The following is a 22,033-nucleotide window of genomic DNA, read 5'->3' on the forward strand; positions in this document are numbered from 1 at the left end:
TTATATATACAGGTATTTCTACTTACCTTTTCCTAGAGATCTTTAAAACATCTCTTAGAAAATAAAGTAGTTTTCATAGTCTTTTCAGTTGACTGTAACTCATTGTCACTATGCATAAAATAACAAAACCTGGTCCAAAAAGACTTAGGAGACAAATCCTTTCCCTGGAAACAAATTGAAGTTATATCCCCAGATCTCTACCAATTCAAACTTAAACTATATAGCTTGATGCAGAAATGTTAACATACTTTGTGAAGAATAACAAACAGGCTAAATATAGATTCATGTAGCTGATAACAGAGAGATGAGCTGATTTGCCCAGAGTTTTACAAGAAGTTAATAGCAAACTAAAAGCAAGTAACGTCTTTCCTGTTTACAATTTCAAGTTACGGCATGAGCTAAAGGCAAATGTGAACTAAGATTCCCATCTTTACTGAAAAGAAAGAGGAGTTAAGTAGTAGTAGCTACCAATTCCTGTGACAAAATCTTACACATTGAACACAGCTGGAGTATGGCAGGTAGATGGTGTTAAAATTAACATCATGCAGACATTAGGCAATTAGAACGTCCTTTTTTTGTCTCATAACTGCCTATCTAGGGGAATGCAGAGATGCTCTGATTAGACAGAAACAGAGTACATTTAATTTCCACTTCCTTCCAACCATTTCAAAATTCCTTCCTTGAAGAGTCAGCTTTCCCAAACTCTAAATTTTGTGTTCTGCTTAACCTCATAGGTATTCCAGAGAATATGCTAGCTAGACTTCTCTTTCCACACTCATTAGTTCAGTGTGCTTGGCTCTTTTCCTAGGATTTGGTCTAGCATAGCCTCTGACCATTCAGGCCATTTGTCTGAAAATCATTTCCCTCTTCTGCAATTTTCCATTCAGTGCCTGAGCAATTAAAATCCCTAGTGATCAAAGCCCTGGTCTTCCAACTGTCCCTTTCTCTTCAAAATCATTGCATGAGCTACTTTTCTGATGGCATGAGCTGTGCTCAAGCAAAGAGTGCATGACAATAGCTTGGTTGTTAGAAACTGTGAGTACTGCCGTAGCCAAAATATTGACATCATTCTGACTGGCACATTAAAGATTAATTTTTACTAGGACCGTAACTGCAGAGGAGCAAATCATTTTGATGACATTAAAGTCAAATCAGTTCTCATATAGAGTCATTGAGGCCTAAATAAGTATTATTTCTCACTGTTCCTGTCTCACTTTCTTGGTCTTGGCTGTTTGGTTAGCGTTACTGGCTTATTCTTGATTCACCACGAGGAAGAATTTCACAGGTGTTTATTCCTTCCTGGTACTAAATTGTCTATGAAAAGTACATTATGTATCCACAGTTTCAGTTTCATGGAAAAATACAAATTCTCTCTTTATATAATTCCTGTCAATTGCAATGAGCATTACAGCACTCTGTACTGCTATACATGGATGAGCGCGGAGCTCTCAGCATCTGGAGTTCATCTCCTGTGACCTAGGCAGGCCGTGTTAATGAGTCACCGTGTGTGTGTTGGTGCAGTTCCAGACCCTAGGATGCAGGGTAGCCAAATGGTTGGGACTGCTCGCTCCCAAAATTAACCTAAGACCCTTTTATTCCAAAATTTCCCCAAGTCCCTTCTATTCTTACCATGGTCAGCTTTTGTTACGTCAGACTGGAGGGATGTAATGGGTGTGTGTCAAGAGTTAACACACTTTTTTCTCTCATGTACTAAATCCTAGACTGTATATATGACCCTGAACAGGTGGAGGGCTGCAGGCAGACAGAGTGCCGTGTTCCTGTAGTCACAGAGTAGGTGGCTTTGTGGGGAAGGTGGAAAGAGGGAGGGTTTTTGTTTTGTCAGTGAGGGGGAGAAGTAGTGAAGTTGTAAAGAACATAGGGAGCGTAGGGTGCTAGGAGAGAGAATATAGGGTTTGCAGCACTGTAATTTAGACCAAGGCAGAGATCTCAGAACATTATTTAATAGGGACTATATACTGAGCAATACTTAAAACAAATACATGGAAATGAGTTTTTCTTCTATTAATATGGCATAATTCTCAAGAACAGTACTAAAGTGTTTTTGTAAGGTACAATTACAGCAGAGTCATATCAACCTGCTAGGTTAATTTCTCCATACAGAACTGCATGTTTTTCTCCCTTCAGCCAGCCATTCATTTGTCCGCCTACAGCTTGTAGCACCAAGCATGAATAGTCAGCTCTAAAGCACAAGTTACATGACTCTGTAAAGAGTGAGCTAGTAAGGCAGAAGCATTACCCAGGAGCACCAAAATAGAAAACCCTGCGCTCTGTTGTCTGCCTCTGAATCCTGTGTCATCAGCCCTGACAAACCTAAAATGCACTAAATCTTTTGTAGGTGTTTAGAGTGATCCTTGCCTTAGATTTAAACAAAAGCATGCTTTTTTTTTTAGTGAGATAATCTTAATGCCTTTACTGGAGTATTAAAAAAAGAGTTTGAATAACACATTCAAAATAATATTGATCATGAAAGTCTGGATTTGGAGAATTTTTCCAGGGTTGTTGTAATGGCATAACTTCACCTTTCAGAGAAACACCTTGGTTTATAGTTGCACATTGATTGATACTTTTTTTTTTTTTTTTTTTTTTTAAGATGTCTTCAGAGAAAGTAAAATTTTGTATTTCCCAGTGATGGGATGGGTCGTCTTCCTCAGTCCTGCTTCTGTATCGTTTATCCAAGAAGTTCAAAGCACTTAAACTTGGGAACTTTCAGCTGTATTCTTGTGAGATAAGGCACATTTCAATGTCTGCTGTAGAAAATTAAGGCACAAAGAAGAGTTCTGAATTCTGTGAGGTCTCAGGGACTTAGTGGCAGACCCAGCAGTACAACAAAGGTGACCTGACTCCTGGTCCTGCGACCTAACCGCCAACTTACATTATCTCTGTTTTGAGGGTCTGCAGTTCCAGAATCTGGTGTCGTGTACTGTATGATTCTGTCAGAGCCAGTGCTTGCCCCCAGCTCATTTGCAGAAGGTTCCCAGAAAGCCAGCTTAGCAGCAGCTCCTGGCTTGGCAAAGGAGGGAAATGCGGGACAAGGTGCCCAGCAGACGGCTGTTGCTGCAGCAAGTTGCAGCTGCCCAGCGCAGAGTCCCCGAGCTGCCTCCCTGTTCGGCAGTGGCTGGTCTATTCATTCTGCAAACAGCCTCTTTCCGTTCCAAGACAGCCCTAGGGACACAAGGGAATGGCAGAGTTTATTATAAACTGAGTAAAGGAACAGACTATTGCTGGAGGAGATCCAGGGTTATAAAAGATTGGAGCGGGGAGGAAGGGGAGGAGGGAACAGGACATAATTTGTGTTTGTGTGGGAGGGGGTGGGTACTGGTGGCTTCAGAAGGCATTCCCCAAGCCCTCAAGACCTTTGCTGGTTTTGGTGCGATTTTCTGCAGTGCGTACCGTGCTGTGTCAAACCCCACTTACTTTTTATTGTATCAGTCATTCTATTTATGCAGCAACACGGATCGGAGAGCGCTTGCAGGTCCTGTTCTGAATGAGCTCCGCTCTCTGCCAGCTCAGCCTAGTTACATTGCTGTAACTTATTCTGGGGGATGGGAGAAAAAGGTTGCTGCTACTTTAAATATAATGCATTAAGAGGATGCTGGAAAAAGGCCTGCATGCTGTAATACCCAGCCATCTAGTTGGAAAAGCAGCCAGATGTAATACAAAAGAAGAAACACAGCCTCTTATGGATGCAGCACTAATTCATAAATCAGGTGAATCAGCTTAGGCAACTGCTGTGTTTTTATGCCTCTGCTGCATGGAGAACTGCATGTTGGATGCTTTTATTTGAAGTAATGGAACCAGATAATCCCTTGGACCAGGACAACTCCAATGGTAAGAAGTAGAAAACATAGGAAAGAGGAAATAAAGGATTGCGAAAGAGCGTCTGAGTTGCACATCCTACTTAAGGCACAGGGTTAGGCATGTGTTTTTACTGGCTTCTGCATGGATCAGTAGAAATGAGTGCGGTAATGTGCTTCACATTATCTTAAAAATCACTCTGTTTACAGGGTTTCAAGATAGGCATGTAGTAGACAGATAGAAACAGGGTGTTGTAAGAAGTAATCCAGCAGGATTGGCGCTCTCCTCATTAACCTATCTCCTGGGCAGTCTTTGCAGAGAGGACAGTAACCTATTTATTTTACTTTATTCAGTTTGGGGGTCTTTTTTGCCAGTGAGAAAAGAATGTAACTTTATGCTGTGTGTCTGTCAAGCCTAGCATTTGGAAACAGTTTCTTTATCTGCAGAAAGCTTTCCTAAAGGCAGTTGCAGTGAGTAATTTGCTTAGAGGGATATATTTAGCTGTGGACCACATAAATTCACCCTGGAATTAAAGTCTGTGGTTAAAACTGCAGCTATTCCTTGGATTTATAATGTTCCACATGCTGATGTTCTTCTATCTGGTCTGTTAGAAGACATACAAAAGGCATAAATTGGGGTGAAAAGTTATTTGCAGTTGCAAATCTTACCTTTTTTTTTTTTTTTTTCTCTGTTAGTACAGTGGATCGGCTGCATTGAGGACAACAAATTGTTTACATTTTTAAAAACCATTTAAGATTGTGTTTTTCAGAATACATTGATTCTTAACTCTTTCATATGTATTTAGTGCTATTCGGTATGCAGTCTGAAATCCACAAAGTATTCCACCTTTACATAGATAGGGTTCAAGAGCTACCTCTGGAATTCCTGCAGCATATTTTCTGCTGATAACCCGGAGCTCTTAGTACAACGTAACTGCAGTGTTAAGATCAGGGTAGACCTGAAGCTGTGCGGAAGGAATGTGGTTAAGGGAATGAAGTAACATTGAAACTATGTGAACAGTTGACTGGACAGATGTAAGTGGGCAGCGCTGCTTTACTTCGGGCTCTGTGCCGTGCTGAAGTTGAATTATATAAAATAATCAAGGACAGGATTCAGTGTTTTTCAGATGATAATATTTACCTGAAAAAGTTAAGGTAGAATCACAGTTATTTTATTTATTATTATTATTATTATTTATTATGTAGTTCTATTAGTTTCCCTCTAGAACAACAGCATCTACCTCTCGTGTCTTACACCTCCTCTTATGCCACTATGACATAGAATTGAAAGTTGTTTTTTTTTTTTTTCTTTATAGCAACAAGTTTTAGCATTATCAGAGCAGTGCATGCATATTTTGGGCTGATGTTAACAAACATATAAACAACTATCTTTGCCTGTCCCAACATTAGAATCTGGATTTTAGGAGTCACAGAGAGAATGTCCTGATTCTTTGGGAAATTTAAGTGTAACTTTGCTTTCTCAGATTTGCTAAAATGGCTCACTAAATTTAGAATGTATATTTAAGATATAGAACTTTTTCACTCTTCTCCCTACAGACATGTGAAGTTTATTCTGTCACATTCTGTAGTAACTTGTGTTTCCTACAAAATATTTGACTAAGTAGATAGGCACTGGAAATGTTCATATTGTGAAATGAGAGAAATAAGCACCCATGGCACCAAGGACCAGAGAAGAACTTCCCATGGTTCCCCCTTCCTAACTTTCTAAATCCCTGGCTTCCTTTTAGATATATATATTTTAAATTACTTTGATTTAAACAATCCCATGGTTTAAAAAAAGGTTGAACCATTTGTTGGTTGGATCAATTGCATAAGGTGTTCTGCTGCTGGAGCCGCAGGAGCAATGTGCAGAATCGATGCGTTAATCTGCTGTTATGATATACCATGCATTATTTTGCATGAATTCATTAAGTAGAAAGTTCTCAAAAATATGCCAGCAGGGTGCTGGTGAGAAAGGTTTTCTGCTTTGAGGAGGTTTTCTGGTAGCTGTCATTCATGGAGCAGCCCCTTTGTCCCTTTTATTATCAGACAGCAAATGAGCTGCTCTGGCCACACGGGTAACTATTGTGTTTATCTTACTGTACTGCCCACGTGACAGACACGAACGCCCTGGGAACAGACTGTAACTTGAACTGCTTTCTCTAAAAGTGCCTTTTTGCCTTCAAGAATGTCAAATCAAATTTATTCTGCTGGCAGAATGAAAACTGCTAGTTCATTTTTGATTTAGCAGGTAGTCCTTCCTGGTTTGCCATAGACCTTATCTTGGAATTCAGTGTCAGTTCATTCTTAGCTGGTCGCGACCAGCCCAATAAATAGATCACTAATGATAGCAAAAGCTGTTCTGAAGGATATGTGGCAGTAATATACTTTAGATTTGCTCTTTTTGCCTCTTGCAGCCCTTTCATTTGCTTATAGAGATGTATGAAATCGTCTAGAAAGACCTTAGTGGAATATTCAAGACTGAGAAGCTGTGTGGCTCATTTTTCCACACAGTTTTTTACTAATCAGATTAGGTTGCCAGCTTTTTGTGGAGGATACCTCATGGATTTATTACTGCTTGTGACTGGAGCAGAGGACGAGCTCATTTATTTGGGGGCCTGCAATGAGATTTCATCTGTGTTAGTTGCTTTGACACAAAAAACCTTGGAATAAAATCATAACCTGTGGGTGAAACGGTTATGGGGTTATTTTCTATGATTCCTCATAGAGCTGTGGTACTTGCGCCACTTTGAACACCAGCTTGAGAGATTGCTATCCATTTTGATGCTTGTGAAAGGAGACAAAGTTCTGCAACTTTTCTCCCTGTGTACCTAGGATAAAAGCTCACATAACGATACAGATTCTTGTAAGGCTTTTAAAAGTCATTACAGCACCCCCAATATTTTATTTCCATTTTCTGAAAAGTGGGAATATAAAGAAAGATTATTATCATTTTATGGTGGCTCACAGTTCTGACTTTTTGATGTGTTCTTTTTAATGTACCGAATGAATTTACTTGATTCTTCTCTCTCTTTCTGTTACACACACAGACACACGCGCACATACAAACCCACAGCCTTTTCTTGGAAGAAAAGTGCTGAAGAATGTGCTGATTCGGAAACCATAACCCTAAATTACCCATTTCAGAGGTATGACATATCAGAGCTGCAGATTTCTCTTTGTGCTATAGCCGCTTGCAGCTATAAGAGTAAAAGACAACTCAGCAGTTTTTTTGTGAGCTGGCAAAGATTTATGAAATGCTGTTTTTGTGTACAAACTCTTGAGTACAAAATATCTGTGAATTGTGCATTCGTTGTGTCTTCTAATTGCTTAGAGGACAGTTTTGTCACTATAGTGAACACTGGTATCACCTCTGAGTTTATTCTGGTGTGTAGCCTGGCAATATTTCTCTGTGAGTTACTTATTAAGCTTTTAGAGGCATGGTGGATTTAGAGGACTTTCTGAACAACATTGTAGAGCAAATCTCGTCTACTGGTTTTAGTGGAATCATATTCCTTACACAGTGAGGGCGAATCACAAATGCAGATTTTGTACCACAGAGGACTGGAGTTAAACCATTGTGCTTTGATAATACAAGAAGTATGGCATGTGTTTTTCAAACTCTGACATACGTAATCAGCCAGGAGGATTGCATGGATGACAGCCAGGCCTGAACTTTTCCTGCTGTTGGTAATTCAGATTCTTTAAGCAATGGTCTAGGGAAGTAAGGAAACCCTAACCTCAGCACCTTGATGTGCATTAAAGATTGCGTTTGGTAGAGAGGAAAGCAGAAGCAAGGACTGGGAAAACAGAAGCTTTTCTAGATCAGATCTGAAGTTCAATAGCAGAGTTGTACAGGAACCTGAGACCAATAATTTATGGCTGCTGCAGGTGAAGAGTGAGGTGTTTTATTTAGAGAGAGAGAACAAAGATCTGCCATAGAACAGGTAAAGGCCATGAATGTGGCTACTGGGCTGCATCCAGCAGATGCCCTCATTTGGGGTACCTCACCCAGCACCTCAGCAGACAGAGCCGTGGGCTCATCAGCTCCCTGGGCTCTTCTGTTTCATGGCCATGAAGTTTATTTAACTGTGTGGACAATATATGTATGTTATTGACCTCATATGATCATCTTCTTAAAAGAGGATTTCCCATCATTGTCTACAGGACCGAAGACAAATGCTAATGCATAGTTTGGAAATTAAACACGTTAAACTATCATTAGGTGATTAAGCAGTTCTGTACTGTGGCCTGTGGCATAGGTCATTTAAAAATGATGCCTTCATCTGCTTACCTCAGCCAGCATTTATGTTGTTTGCTTGTTTGTAAAGAACTCCTTGGATTCGATAAGTTAAAAAACCAAAGTGTATATTATTAGTAGAGATAGTTATATGGTTACTTAGAGATGTGTTACATAAGCAAGGTCTCTCTTTTGATTAAATAGCAGTTATTTAAAATCATACTTTCTCATCATGAATGTCAGTTTTCAAGGCTGAGCTAGCTGAGAACTATAGAGCATTGAGACATTTAGCCATCATTCTTCTCTTCTTTGCAGTCCTTACACCATGTCTATCTTCATGGTTTCTGAGAAAAGAGAGGTAAAGGAACATGTGCTTGATGGTAGGAAAAATTGGAAAGAGGAAGACAAATGCCAGTGTAATACGTGCAGAAGATAAATGCAGATTGAATTCCTGATGAATTGTGCATAAAAGCAGCAGGCGTATTTTGGGTGGCAGTCCTTTTCTTACAGCATGCTGTAGTTTTCTTCGTTTTACCTATACTGCATTCAGGTACTAACTATAACTCATATGTAAGATGTGCTGCACTGAAAGGTAAGACTGAAAGGAAAGGAGTGAATACATTTTTCTGGAAAAAAAGTTTTAAATCTTGGTGGGCAAAGACAAAGTGGAATAAGAAATACTGCTGACAAATTCAAATATGTCCTACCTGAGGGCATTATTTATTGGTGAAAATAGCGAAATGCTGAAATAGTGACAGCTTAGCCCTGGAGGTAACATTAGGCCACTGTTCCACGTTATTTGCTGAGGAGCCTCTAAGTTGTATGACCAGTATGAGACGTACACTAAAGATATGATCCAAGTATGTGTAGTGATCGTTGCTGGAAAAGAATCATAAATAGTCTGCCTCAATTGGCAGTGAGTGTGTGGCGAGTAGAGTAAACACAGAGTTTAAAATAGGTGGGAGGGTATAATTGAATTTCTTTATTGTCCCCAGAACTTTTTGGCAATGAAGAGAAAGATTTAAAAATAGATATAAGCAATATCTGGAAACTTGAGTATAATTTAAAGTATGTGGTAAAACAGAGAAATCCAATAAAGCTTTAGTGAAGTGTCCAACAGTATCAAAAAGGCAGAAAGCTCTGGGGGAATAGGAGACCAAAGATTAACAAGATTACTATATAATGATTGGTAGAATGCATTCAACAATTTCCAAGTTTATAAATGAATTAGGAACTAACTTTGCACACAGTCTCTTTCTTGCTCTCACTACTAAAATCCATAGAAGGTAGAAGAAGGTCAAGCCAATCAAGGAGCAAGCACCCCACCAGCCTTGGAGCCCGCAATAAAAGAGAAACATCTACATGAAAGTACCAAGGGATATTAGATGAACAGGGCATAACCATCCATACTTGGAAACAGTTTAGGTAGTGCCTTCATTTTTCATAATGAAGAAAAGGGGCTTTTCATAGTCAAATATTTCCAAAGCCTCTTTTATTTTGCTTCCAAAAAGATCAACTCCAAAGCATGGCCTTGCAGCAAAGCCTTCTAGTTCTCTCTCTAAAGAATGACACTGTTGTGAGTCTCTCACAGAACTTTGTACAACCGATTTTTAATGTTATATTCATGTGCCTCATTTGGAAGGAGAAGGGATTTCATGGAAGTGGAGATGACATATCAAGGTATTTGTAGGTCAGAAGCTTTCAAATTCATAAGGTTCTGGGTAACAGATAACAGAAACTGGAGAAGCTGCAATAGAAATGTAAGTCTTCATCGAGACCTTTTCTGTGACCTTTAAGCAAGGGTTGCTGTGATCCTGTACATGAAGCTACTGAGGTGTTGGACAGCAGCGTCCTGTTCTGGTGGTGCCCAGAAAGGTTGGCAACAGCTGATGCTTTACATCCATGTCTAACAAGAGTGCTGTGTGCTTAGGGATGGAAAGAATAAATAGGTGCTTACCTTTGGCCACTTCACTGCAATGTTCTTTAGTCTGGTTGTCTGCTTTGGATGTTTGTCAGGGAGGTTTCTTGACACATCCGTGCAGTTATCGTGTCAGATCGTTATGGTAATAAGGTTTACATTTAGGGATGCTTCCCCTCTGAGCATCTCCAAGGAACTAGCACATGCAAAAGATTTAATTGCAAAGCATCGCTACTGCTGATACAGACTTGGAGGCCGACCAGCTGCCTTGCTTGGTGAGTCAGTAGTCAGTGATTTTGGCAGCCCCAGAGCTTAATGCAGTGATCAGAAAATGTCTGCCAAAATAAAGTTTCAAGTTTGTTTTTCTACCAAATCTAGATATGCTGCTAGTTGGTTTACGCCTTTAAATACTTTTCTAGAGGTAGCTGGGAAGTTGGTAGACAGCTGTGGCAAATGCACTAACACAAGGCGTTGTTCTTTCTCCTGTGGCTCTATGTGTGGGCTTGTTTGCTTAGCCATTGGGTGGGCATGGCGTGGCGTGTGGAGCAAATCGATGCTTCCAAATCCTACAGTTAATCCAGGCTGGAGAATTCCCAGTGCTCAGTGTTTTGAAATAAGGAAAGTAAGATGTGAATGGAGTTCTCTTACTTGTTCCAGAATAAATAAATACATATATTTGACTTAAAATAATAATAGTAGAAGTTAGACCAGAGTTCACAGTATTTCATTGTCTCTGCAACTGGTCTTATATTTTGCAGAAGTGCTGTTAGAGTATTACTCATGGCACAGAGAATATCCCTGAAGAGTTTTTCACAGTTCATGTGTCAGACAGGAATGCAAAGGATCAATTTACCGCCACAGACAAAGATCTGAAAATATCCAGGGGAACCTGGGAGAATACTTCCCACCCCAGATAGTTCAGCTGATTTAACTGACTCCACTTGTCTGACTGCAGTGTGTTGGCCAACCCAGAGTTAATTTCTGGTGGCAGCAATAAAGGCATTCTATGTAGACTGCAGTGAGAGCTGGCACAGGAACATTAAATGCAGCGTTATCTTCTTAGAGTCTTCTCTGCTGTAAAAAAAAATAAAGAGAATTTCAGTATGTTTTGGAAGGCTGACGAGGGCAGTACTTTATTCTAGGGAGAAAACTGTCAGTGCTCTGCAAGTCTGCTTCCAGGAGTAACTTGCTTTGTTTAGCAGCTCGTCCTTTACTACTCATTTGCAGCTGTCAAAAAAGCCGGACATGAAGTTGAGCAGTTGGATTTAAGAGTGATCCCTGGATGAGACAGTTGCAATGGTGTATAAGCTAAACAAAGCAGTTGGAAATAGTTTACTGTGTTGGCCAGCTTTTGGGTAACATAGTTCCCCTGAAAGGTGGGTAGTCGGTAACTCATTTGCTTCTTAGATGTATTTGTTTTATTGTAATTTAAACTTTCCTGGTAAATTTAGGTAGAACCAGTGGAAATATTGAGAGCTATTTATGTAGGTTTTCAGCAAGAGATGGCATGAGAAGCTTCATCGAGTTAACTGAGAATTGTTTGTCTTGAAGAAGATGCACACAGCTCATGCTTTTTCGACTCTTTCAAATGTTTGTAGTGTTTAAGACTGAAGAAAAAAATGCAGAGATTTAATTCTTCCTGTGACTTCCAACCCAAGATTAAGTTGACAACACAAATAAAAGATACGGAAAATGTAATCAGCATTTAGGATTTTGGGAAAAAACAGGTGCATTCGACTCGAAGCCAATGCTTAGTACATTCGGGTTGCTGAACTGCCTGCCTGTGCCTCTGACTGGGAGAGAGGCGTGTTTTATTTTCCCTGCTTATTCATTTTCTGAGTCATTCATCTTGTGCTATAGCTATTGAAAACTGTAACAGAGTCTGGGAAGCGCTTGGCTTTTGAGTGCTGCCTCCTGATTGGCCTAGGGAATGCTGCTGTTGGGGAATAATGTGTGAATACCATCTGCTCCGAGGAGCTGGGAGCCTCAGTGAATTTTGCTTGGAGAGGCACCTTTAGCCAGGACTACAGGCAAGGGGAGCAAGCTTGCTTTTGCTGTTTGTTAGCCAAACTTAGTTGTGCCTGTATTTCCTTTCTGCTTCCCTGTTAAACTTTTTTGTGCTTTGCTCGAGGGTGAAGCTGAGGTGCTTCTTCTGGGGGTTTTGGGGTTGTTTTTACTTTGCTTTTTTTTCCTGCATGGGATTTCTTCTGGGGTTCAGAATGCACACAAAGTGGGGGAATAAATCAGCAAGTTTTGCAGCTGTTTATTGCGGTGCAGCAGTCAACATGGAATGTCTGAGCTGCTTTCAGATACTACTTCTAAAAATTTGACCTGCTTATAAAAGGTAAGCAATTAAGGACTTCTGCATTTCAGAGACTGACTTTTTACTTACACAGAGGTTTTGTTTTGTTAGAAATGAATGTCTGGTTTGAAATGTACAGTTGCCTTGTAGCAGTGCCTGAGATCAAAAACTGTGTTTTGTCTCAGAATGCCTTTAATGAGCCTGAAGAAATGAGCAGAGTTGGAACAATGCTTGTCTTCTTTCTTTTGTAGGTTTTTAAAACAAAGTTTTTAGGTTTTAAAAACAAAGTTTGTGCAATGAGAGTGTAATTGAAATTCAAGACTGCATATACATTTGGGTTTGCATTTTTCTGGAAGAGAGCTCTCCCAACTCATGTTTCCCTGAGTGTTATCTCAGACAAAACACAGTTATTTTCCAGCAGTCCGGATTTGCAGTCAAATGGTGCATTCCACTTCAAGGAGACAAGATATAGTTTGTGAGCCTATTAAATCCTGCGCACTAATGACCTGCTGGTGTAGATTCAATCACTGGAGAGAGAACTGTAGGCATGCCTTTAACCTCAAAACAACAGGCCTGCCACAAGCAGACTGCTGGCCACCACTCTCTCCCACCACTAATTAGCACATACTTAACTTTATGATATTGTTCTAAAACATTAGGTTGTTTTTTTTTTCTAGAGGTGACATTTCAGTCAGGCACTCGTATCTACGCAAGGCAAAGTTAGCTGGAGGAGCACATGAAATACTGCTATTTTACAAAATGCTAGCCTGCCTTCCAGTGAGTCAGATTATTCAATTTGCTGTCATCTGTTCCAAGGAGAAATCTGCAAAGAATATTTCTAAGACCTTATGTTTGCTGAAGGCCTCCCTGTTACTTATTTTTGACAAATACCTGGGTTTTAGCTTTCTCTTCAGTGTTGATATGTTAATTGTAACTGTATCTAAACTAAATATGTAAGTTTCAGGTCCCCCTGTGTATTCTAAGAGAAATATATGCAATAAATAGAGGAACGGTGAATTTATATAACTGATACTTGATCCAACCTAAACTTTCCATATTGATTCAATTTTAAATAAACAAGAGAAGAGCCTACATCTAGCATGCTTTCTTAAACTTGAGCCTCTTGAGGTAGTGCTCTTGTAATAGAGAAAAGAGCTGTAGCTGTCTCCAGTTTCACTAAAAAAAACATAAATAAAAAATCAGATTTCATTTCATAGGATCCTCTAGGCTGGGAAAGACCTTCAAAGTCATCAACTCCAGCCATCAACCTGACCTGCTGGGTCCCATCCCGTTCCAGTGCTCCACCACCCTATCCACAAGGAAATTCTTCCTGATGTCCAACCCAAACCTCCCTTGAGACCTTTTCACTTAGTCATTTTTGTGGCAAAATGCCAGATCATCAGAAATTACACTTTTAATGAGGAAAGAACCTTCTTTGGTGAAGCCTGAATCAGGAAAATAGTTGGAAGCCAGAAAAGGAACACCTGAAGCACAGAGAGGTGCTGCAGCAGTGCAGGCTGTTGGCTGGTAGCCACTGTACTTGCTTAGGGCATAGGATATAGGATTAAGGTCTTGCTATGTCTGGTGCAAGCCAAGGGTGCCTCTCTCACTTTATGTACATTTAGAAACCTTGAAAAGTCTTGCATGTACCAGTGCAAATGACGTTTTCCAGTAATTGTCACACTTCTGGGGATAGAAAAACTATTTCTCATTCATTGCTGCTGATAATAATAATAAATGCTCACCCAGGTCTTTTCTGGTGGAATTATATTGGCAATTAAAGATTTCCCAGGTGCCCTTTATTAATCTGTCATTGGGCCAGATGTGATGATGGTAATGAAGGGGCATGGGGAGTAAAATCCTGACCTTTGAACTTCAGGGGTGAAGATCACTTCCATTCCAGGCATAGCTGAAGTTTTTTAGCCCTTGGCAGCAGAGCCTCAGGAGAAGCTGTAAATGATAGCATAAGGGACAGTGCAATCAGAGCTTTTTAATTCAGTGCTACGTTCATATGCACATTTAAATCAAAAAATTGCTGCCAATGAGGGCATGTTTCCTTTTTGCTCAAAGTGTACAGGGTTCTTATGGTTTTCCTTCATCAAAAATAGTAGTTCCTTGATTCAATGGTCAAACTGTGCTCTGTGTGTTTTCATGGGGTACAGTTTATTGTTTAAGGACAGAACATGCAACCAACCCCTTTGTAGAGGGTTGCTACTAGATCCCTCAGCAGAACCCTCCACAACTTACTGCTGCTTAATATTTCCCCTGAATGTGATTCTGTGCAGCTGCAGAGCACTTCTTGTTGGCCTTCCTGTTGCTAGTGTGCTGTTATGATCTTGAATGCAGCAATTTCATCTGCTTTTCAGTCCCTAATCCAGCTATCCTCATGCAAGTTTAAACGTGTTCTTGTTATCCCCTTCTTGTAAAGGAGAGCTGAATTAAAAGTGGCTTGCTCACAGGCGTACACAGGGAGCTTTTAGCATTGCATTATTGCTGTGTTGTAGCTCCTTAGCCCATTTCCCTTTCTTCTCTCTTCTCTCCTCTCTCTGTCACCTCCATAAATAAATAAATAAAAGGTAATTTGCTGGAGACATTTGTCCTTTTACTGTGGAAGGCAATATCCACCTGACATGCTTATGGGAAGTTGGAAAATCTTAGTGCAGTTTGTAACCAGGCCGGAGTTTTTGTTTCCTTGAAGATGAAGATTTGTCGTTTTCAGTATAGGAAAGTGTTTTCCTGGTAAAGTGGCAATCTGCCAATGCAAAAACACAATTGTGTATTTACAGCTTAATTTCAGGAATCCACATAGACTTCGTTCCTCTTTCCTCCACTGCAACTGCTCCTGCCAGCCTTTGTTGCCAGACTTTCTCTGGGAGTTCAGCCTCACTTAACTCACAAGGAATGTGGTTCCCTCTTCCATACTTCGGTGCTTGGAGTCAAGATTTTTAGTGAGCTTGGAGCAGATTTTTAGTAAGCTTCACAGATCTGACCTCCCTAGAGTAGAGGCTGCCAGGCTGCAGATGTGAACCAGGGCGTTGAGGTGCGGTCATTAACATAAGAACTTTGCATGCATCTGTGATAACTATTTCTTTTGCCTTTTTATATAATACAATTTTCCTTTGCCAAGGAAATGTAATAGGAACTATTTTTGTGTTCTTCGGAGTATTTTTGCTGGCTCTGAGCTCCCCTGAATAGATGCCGCCTCCTGCTATGATGTCATTGCTGCTGGTGCTTGCCAGAAGACTATCCAAATGCAAAAAAAGAGAGAGAAAAACAAGATAAGGTAACAAAATCAAGATAAAAAATGGCTACCTTGACTTCATTTAGCTCAGATGAAGCATAGAAACCAGTGTTTTAAACAGAAAAGGAACAGCAAGCAAGAAAGAAGGGTTCCAGAGAAACTGGAGTAGTCTGGTGGCAGGCAGGGTAGAGCGGAGAAGTCCTGGTCTCTGTTTCAGGCTCAGTGAAACCATTTTTCAGAACAGCTGTGGAAGTGAAAATCAGCAAAAGTAGGTTTGATTTGGATTTTCCTCTTGGAAACGTTGAAAGCCATTCTCTCTTGAGGTCTTTAAAACTCCATCCACTCTTTTCTCACAGCCCATGCCAGCTGCCTGGCTCTGGGGTGGATTGCCTGTAGTTCCCTGACCTGGGACCCCTGACCACTTCTGCTGTGAACAGGGTGGAGTGGGGCTGCAAGCGGAGGGCTTCTCTTGCCTTCAGCCTAGGGAATTTAGTTGTGAAAAAATACAGCCAGAGCTGTATGTGTGAATGGCTTTAGAACAATCAAAATCTGTTTTTCAAGTGAATATATTATTTTCCAAAGAAAATTCAGCTAATTTCATCTATGCCTTTGTCCTTCAAACGTGTCTTTTGGATAGTATCTCTTTACAAAGCTGCAATGTCTTACTCTTTGACTTTTATGATGTCTAAAGCAGTGCTATTCCTGTTATATGGCTCAAAAAATAAAACAACTTCTGAGCTGTTAAAAGAATATCAAACAACGGTGGTATTTCTTCAGTTTTATTAGTTTGGCATTTAATTCCCTAGAGTTAATGCTTTAAAATAGTTAACTGCTACATTTAAATCAAACTCAGTCAGAACGGGAGTGAGTTTGTATGTGTCCTTCTGCAAATTACCAAGAATAACAGCGCGTTGTACTGTGAGCTGGAAATGAATTCCCCAACCTACGCCGTGCTACCTGCTGGCCTCCTGTGCTGCCTGGCTGCCCTTCCTGGGGCTGCCGTGCTGGAAGCAGAGGGCTGCTACCTGACCTCCAAACACCGGGTGGGTGCCATGCCAGGAGCTGCTGTCGGAATAACCACAGAACCACAACTGCAATCCTCTCAGCCGTGACCCAGGGACTCACACTTCCTTTATAAGAAGTCGTTCTGGCTTCAGGGCCCTTAGTTCTGGGGTTCTCATTACTGGGAAGTGTTACTTGGCAAGCTGCTGTGGTAACTTGGCGTCATATGCCTTCAGCAGGCTAAGGACAAAGCTGAAAGAGCCATGGGTACTTTCATCCAGGCCTGTATAATAGATAGAAATACCTGCAGGCCAAGTAATAAACAGTAATGTGAAAGGGACAGCGTTCAGTAGGAGGACAACATGTGTATTTCCAGGCTTTCTTGTGGAAACCATATGCCGCATCTCTAGCTGCTGATCCTGACCACGGCTGCCTCACGGCAGCAGAAGGAGGTCCCTTGGTTGGAGATTACAGCTTTTACTTAAGTGGCACAGAACTGGAGGCAAAGAATATTGCCAGAATATTGCCACCAAAAATGAGTCTCGTACGTCTCTTCACTTTTGCAGTTGCAGTTCTAAAAGAACTAAGATTAAATGGTTTGTCGACGGCGTAGAAATACTGAAGCTCTAGTTTAAAATCAAGGTCTGAAAATAGGTGTCTTGAGAAAGAGAAATGTTTGAAGAGAGAATGTTAATTACCTTAATGAAGAACGTGCACATTTCCTTTCGCTGTGCATAGAGGATGAGGTTTGGGTTAGGGCAGTGTGTTTTTCAAACTGCGGTATGTGAATTGGCTGCTGGCTATGTCTGGAGTTTATAGATTTGCACAGAAGAATTTCATGATAATATTAATTGGAGAAATGGTAATTATTAATAGGATTAAAACAAAATGGAGAATACTGATAATATATGCAAGCTTGTGCTTTTAATACAGTTTGTGTGGGTGAATTCAGGGGGGAAGCAAGGAGCAAGTCTGTTCTTTAAAAAGAAATCCTTACAGAAAGTTTCATACCTTAGTACATATGGGTTTGTCAATTTTCTTGTAATTTTGTCCACATGGTTTTATCTCTAAAAGCAGAGACCCCGTCCTCTGAGGTGTCCCCCCGAGAAGAAGCGTAGCTGCTGGTTTCAGAAGATGACACTAACTTTCCTTCTGACAGTGCCTGAGGAAGATGGGGAATAAGGATGTTCTGATAGCCAGGTATTCAGGGCAGTGAAAAATACCTTTGTTTATGGGTGGAATTAAAGAGTCAAGAAGAAAGAACAGGTTTACAACCTGCTGGCCTGCTTGTCGTATTGTCGTGCTAAAAAGGCGACGGTCTCTTGCAGTGTTAAGAGCAAACCCCTTCCAGTTTTCAGGCCACGGGGCTAACCAGCTGCCTGGTTTGGAAAGAGCTGCCAGTGTTCAGGTCTAAGACACTTTCCTCAAGGGAACATCCAACACAAATTTGTTAAAATCTCCAGCTTTGTGACAAGAGGTTTTTCCTTCCTTTGTAAAGAGTCTCCAGTCCAAATAGGTCATTTAGTTTTCTAAAGATATTTACAAATTATCAGGGAAAGACTTCAGCCCTCGTATTACAAGTCTAAATTAGATTTGGGGTAGGGAAAATAAATTTGCATTGAGCTTCATCCAGCATTCAGTCAATACTAGAACAGTCCAAGAAAAAATCAGCTGGATTGTCTTATTTTATGTTTTTCATTTATGTACGTTAGGGATGGGAATGGAGCAGACAGTAGGGGGAAGTGCTGTTCTCCAGTACTGTATTTTTGTATTTTTGGTGAAAACGGACAAAAAGGCTTTTGTCAGACCCCAGGACCTAGATGTTTTGATATCTGGCTGCCTACCACCTTATTTTTGGCCATCTTCATTTGAGCCTTTTCCAGTAACTCATCCTCATCTACTTTGTTGTTAACCTGTGCTGCTCTCTAGGCCACATAGCACAAACGACTGAAAGCCATGGAGCTTTTTTTTGCCATTTAGCATTGTCTGTAAATATCTTCTTGTGATGCCACAGTCCTAGTCACCGTTGTTCTGGCTTTCAGTCGTAGCTTTTAATTCAGACCAAATTAAATTCTATTACGTGAAGCTTATATTTGTCACAGCTTTCTTGTTGATATGTGGGATTTCCACAGGCAAACATCTGTGCTTGCAAAATAACTGTGAACAGGCACCTTGACTGCTTTGCGTCCTGAACAGGCATGAAAGCAAGAAACAAGGATATGTCTGCAGCAGAAGGGACACGAGCTACTCAAGAAGTAGGGACAAGGCATTCCTTTTTCAGATGATGCAGTTTTGCTTTGTGTTTTTGTTTTGTTTGGTTGTTGTTGGTGGTTTGTTTTTAGCTATTGGTAAATTGCCATGGATAAAGACGAGTGATTTCTCTTTTACTGCGTCAACATTTTCCATATATAAATATGTCCTGAGGTTGTGGATAAGCTCACCTTTATTTTTTTTTATGAGCCATTTTATGTTTGCTGCCTGACTTTTTGACCTCTGGCATTTGGTGCATCTAAAAGAAATGGTATATTTTTAAGCTCCCCCTCCTCAACATTTTGTGGATGGCTGATCAGATTCCTGTCCAGCTCTCATTGCATTTGCTCTCATTCAAACCCTGCTTTTATGTGCAGTGGAGTAGAAGTGATTTTGGGGTGGTGCAGATGGGAAGAGAACCAAGACTTGCATCTTCTTTATTTCCTTGCAATCCCATCTGCCCAGTAACTACTCCAAGTTGCAAGCCTCAAATCTAACAAAAAGGAGAAATAAAGTCATGGAACACCAATGATCAGGACTGACTCTGTGAAGAGCACTTCTGAGAGCTGCACGGACACCAGGAGCGGGCAGAGCACACAAGGAAAGCTGTGCTGTCCCGGCTCCTTCCTCTGCCATGGCTGCTGAGAGCCAGCCTGATGAGGATCCCTCTCTCACCTGGAGAAGTGCTAATGCCCAGCACAACAGTTACACCTCTGGCTAGTAAAACAAAAAACTGGTGGAACTCATGCAAACATCTACACAGCCCATTGTTAGTGTGAGTTCACGCAGCACTAACTTGCTTTTTCTTAAAACCGGGAATGTTCCTTCTCTGGTAAAGGGTCCCATCAACGCTTCAGAAAGGTGTTACCATTGTGTATGGAATTACAAGAAAGAAGTCTGAATTTCTTTGCTATCTTTAACCAGGATGGCCAAGAGGGAGTCATTAATAAAAAGAAGCAGAATTGCAGAACTGTATTTTCTTCTTTCCTCAACGAAGAAAATTTTCATAGAAACTCAGTTCCTTGGTGAGCCAACAATTTAGTGTTTGCATTTTCTCTGCTCTTTCTCACATTGCTGTGTTGTTTAACTAAATTAAGAAATCATCTCAGCTAATAAAGTGCTCTGATTTCTTCAAATGGAAAGAGTTTGTATGAAGTCTGCTCATGTTTGAAGAAGTGCAGTGTGATTTTACTTGATATAATTCAGGTTGAAGACCTTGTGTGTTGTCAACTTGCCAATATTGTAGAGATTTGTAAATTAATCAGATTGCCTATTCTCTACAGTATAAACATTTTTGCAAACATGGGTTCTTTGTCAGTAAATCATTTCAATTTGGTCTTGGTGTTCAGTATCATATTGCTTGCAAATGGATCCCACATCAAAAAAAGTTCTTAAATATTTTAAGCTAATTATATATGCACATATTTTGGTGAAGGATAGAGATGAAATATAAATCAAAAACCAACACAGAGAGCTATGTTTCCCATTGGATTATGATTAACTTCCTCCTACCTTAAAAATACTTGTATCCAAGTGGATGTAACGTGGATATTTTGAAAACCCTATAACATTTAGGAGCTAAGTGTTTGTGTCTTACAGATGCTGTAGATATGTTCTCTGGAGGTCTAGCTGTGGAACAGTGTTTTCTCTGTCCTGATTTCTAATGAATTAAAATCTAATTTTCAACTAGCGAATGGGTAGATGTGCACCTTAGAAAAAGATGCTGATTTTCTGTTTAGGATTTTGCCAGGAAACACTGAAAACCATCAGCCCTTCATTAGTTGTTTCTTTTACTGCTTGAAAATTTTCTTGAGAGATTTTATCTTGTCCTGTTAATTGTTTGCATTTAGTTAGCTTCTGCTTGCCAGAGTTCCTACCAGTCAGAACTCATTTCAATAAATCATTCTAGCTTTGAAAAGCCTGGGCTTCCAGTCATGGTAATTTAGAGGAGAGGAGGGGTAATAGGAACACGAGAGCTGTGCCAGCTTGGTGAAGCACAAACTCTCAAAAGAAGATAAATGTTTATCCAGGGAGGCCTGTGATGGGAGAAGACTGTGGATATCATCGTCTTGTAGCTGGGATTAGTATTTCATCTCTGAGGATGGAGCAAACGTTACTGTGGTGTAAAGGGCTTTCAGCTCCCTTTGCCGATTCTCCTGCCTATCAGTATACCAATGTGCCGCGTAGCATTCCTCTGGCCCTGCAGAGCCAGCGATCCAGCTAGAGTAAGTTCATTCAGAGATGCTGGAGCAAGCTGCTTAGCACTCGTCTCTGATAAGTGCAGTTGATCACTGCCTTGCTTTTTTGAGTAGTAAAATTCCCACCCTCAAATTTCAATCTGTTTGTCATCACTTCGGGCTTGCATACAGTAGATTTATTTCATTCACAGATTTATTCCTTTAGTGGTTTCAGATAACCAGTGTCTGCAAAGGTTTGAGGTAATAATCTTCTTATTTTATTAAATCCTATAATATGGAACTGGCTTCAAAGTTCCTTGCTATTACTACTGCCTAGTGCACAACAAACTTGCGCCTTTAAAATACTTCTTATGGCAATCAGGCATCAGTGCTCGATGGTAAAATAGAGTTTGGCTGGAGACTTAGTTTTTCTAATAGTAATCCATGAAATATGATGGCAAAATTGTTTCTTTTTTTTTTCCTCCTTCTTTTTTTTTTTTAATCGCTACTGGGTATCGTAAGCCGTATGATGCGTTTGATAGCAGTCATCAAAATTTACAGCTATCACTATAATCTCCTCACTGCTGTCAACCATCTGCATCACTCCTCATGTTCTACAGAAACTGAAGAGAAAGCAAGTACATAGAGTTAATTTTAGACAGCACATCACTCCTGTTAATGGAGTTTTGTGTGCTAAGTGTCATCACTGTGTAATGTTGTGCAAATAATTCAGTAGAAACCAGAAAGAATTGGCACGCGAGTGGATTCCGTGATGATTTATAGCCCTTATGGCTGTGTTACAGGTATCTGTGGCCAGGCTGCACAATGTTTGAATCATACAAAAGCCTGGGCAATTACTGTTGTAACCTCTGGCTCGAATATTTTCACTTCATGGAATCTGAACATGATGTGATCTGAACAATGAAGTCAGATGAGAGCCCACAAGTAGCTGGTGATTATACACAGGGGTGTGCACCTGCTGGACGCACCTGGTGAAGTGCTCCCAACAGCTGAGAGCGTGTGGAGCACCCCCTGGCCTCATGAGTGAAAAAACCTGATGTGATTCAAGAGAAACCTTGGCAAAAAAG

General features: G+C 40.5%; 1 protein-coding gene across 3 annotated transcripts in view; it reads left to right on the forward strand.

The window, feature by feature from the left end:
* DAB2IP (DAB2 interacting protein) overlaps nucleotides 1-22,033 on the forward strand; it is a 210,444-nt gene that overhangs the window by 26,620 nt on the left and 161,791 nt on the right. The window contains exon 1 of one of the 3 annotated variants that reach the window (XM_072025527.1): nucleotides 3,826-3,849. The exons of 1 other annotated variant lie outside the window; for it this stretch is intronic. The gene's annotated coding sequence lies outside the window, so the exon portion shown is untranslated. Of the gene's footprint in view, nucleotides 1-3,825; nucleotides 3,850-12,298; nucleotides 12,318-22,033 lie in introns of those variants that run through there. One more of the 3 variants, XM_027470778.3, reaches the window with a different exon arrangement.

This window comes from Anas platyrhynchos, chromosome 18 (genome assembly GCF_047663525.1).
Source record: "Anas platyrhynchos isolate ZD024472 breed Pekin duck chromosome 18, IASCAAS_PekinDuck_T2T, whole genome shotgun sequence".
NCBI classification, from domain to species: Eukaryota; Metazoa; Chordata; class Aves; order Anseriformes; family Anatidae; genus Anas; species Anas platyrhynchos.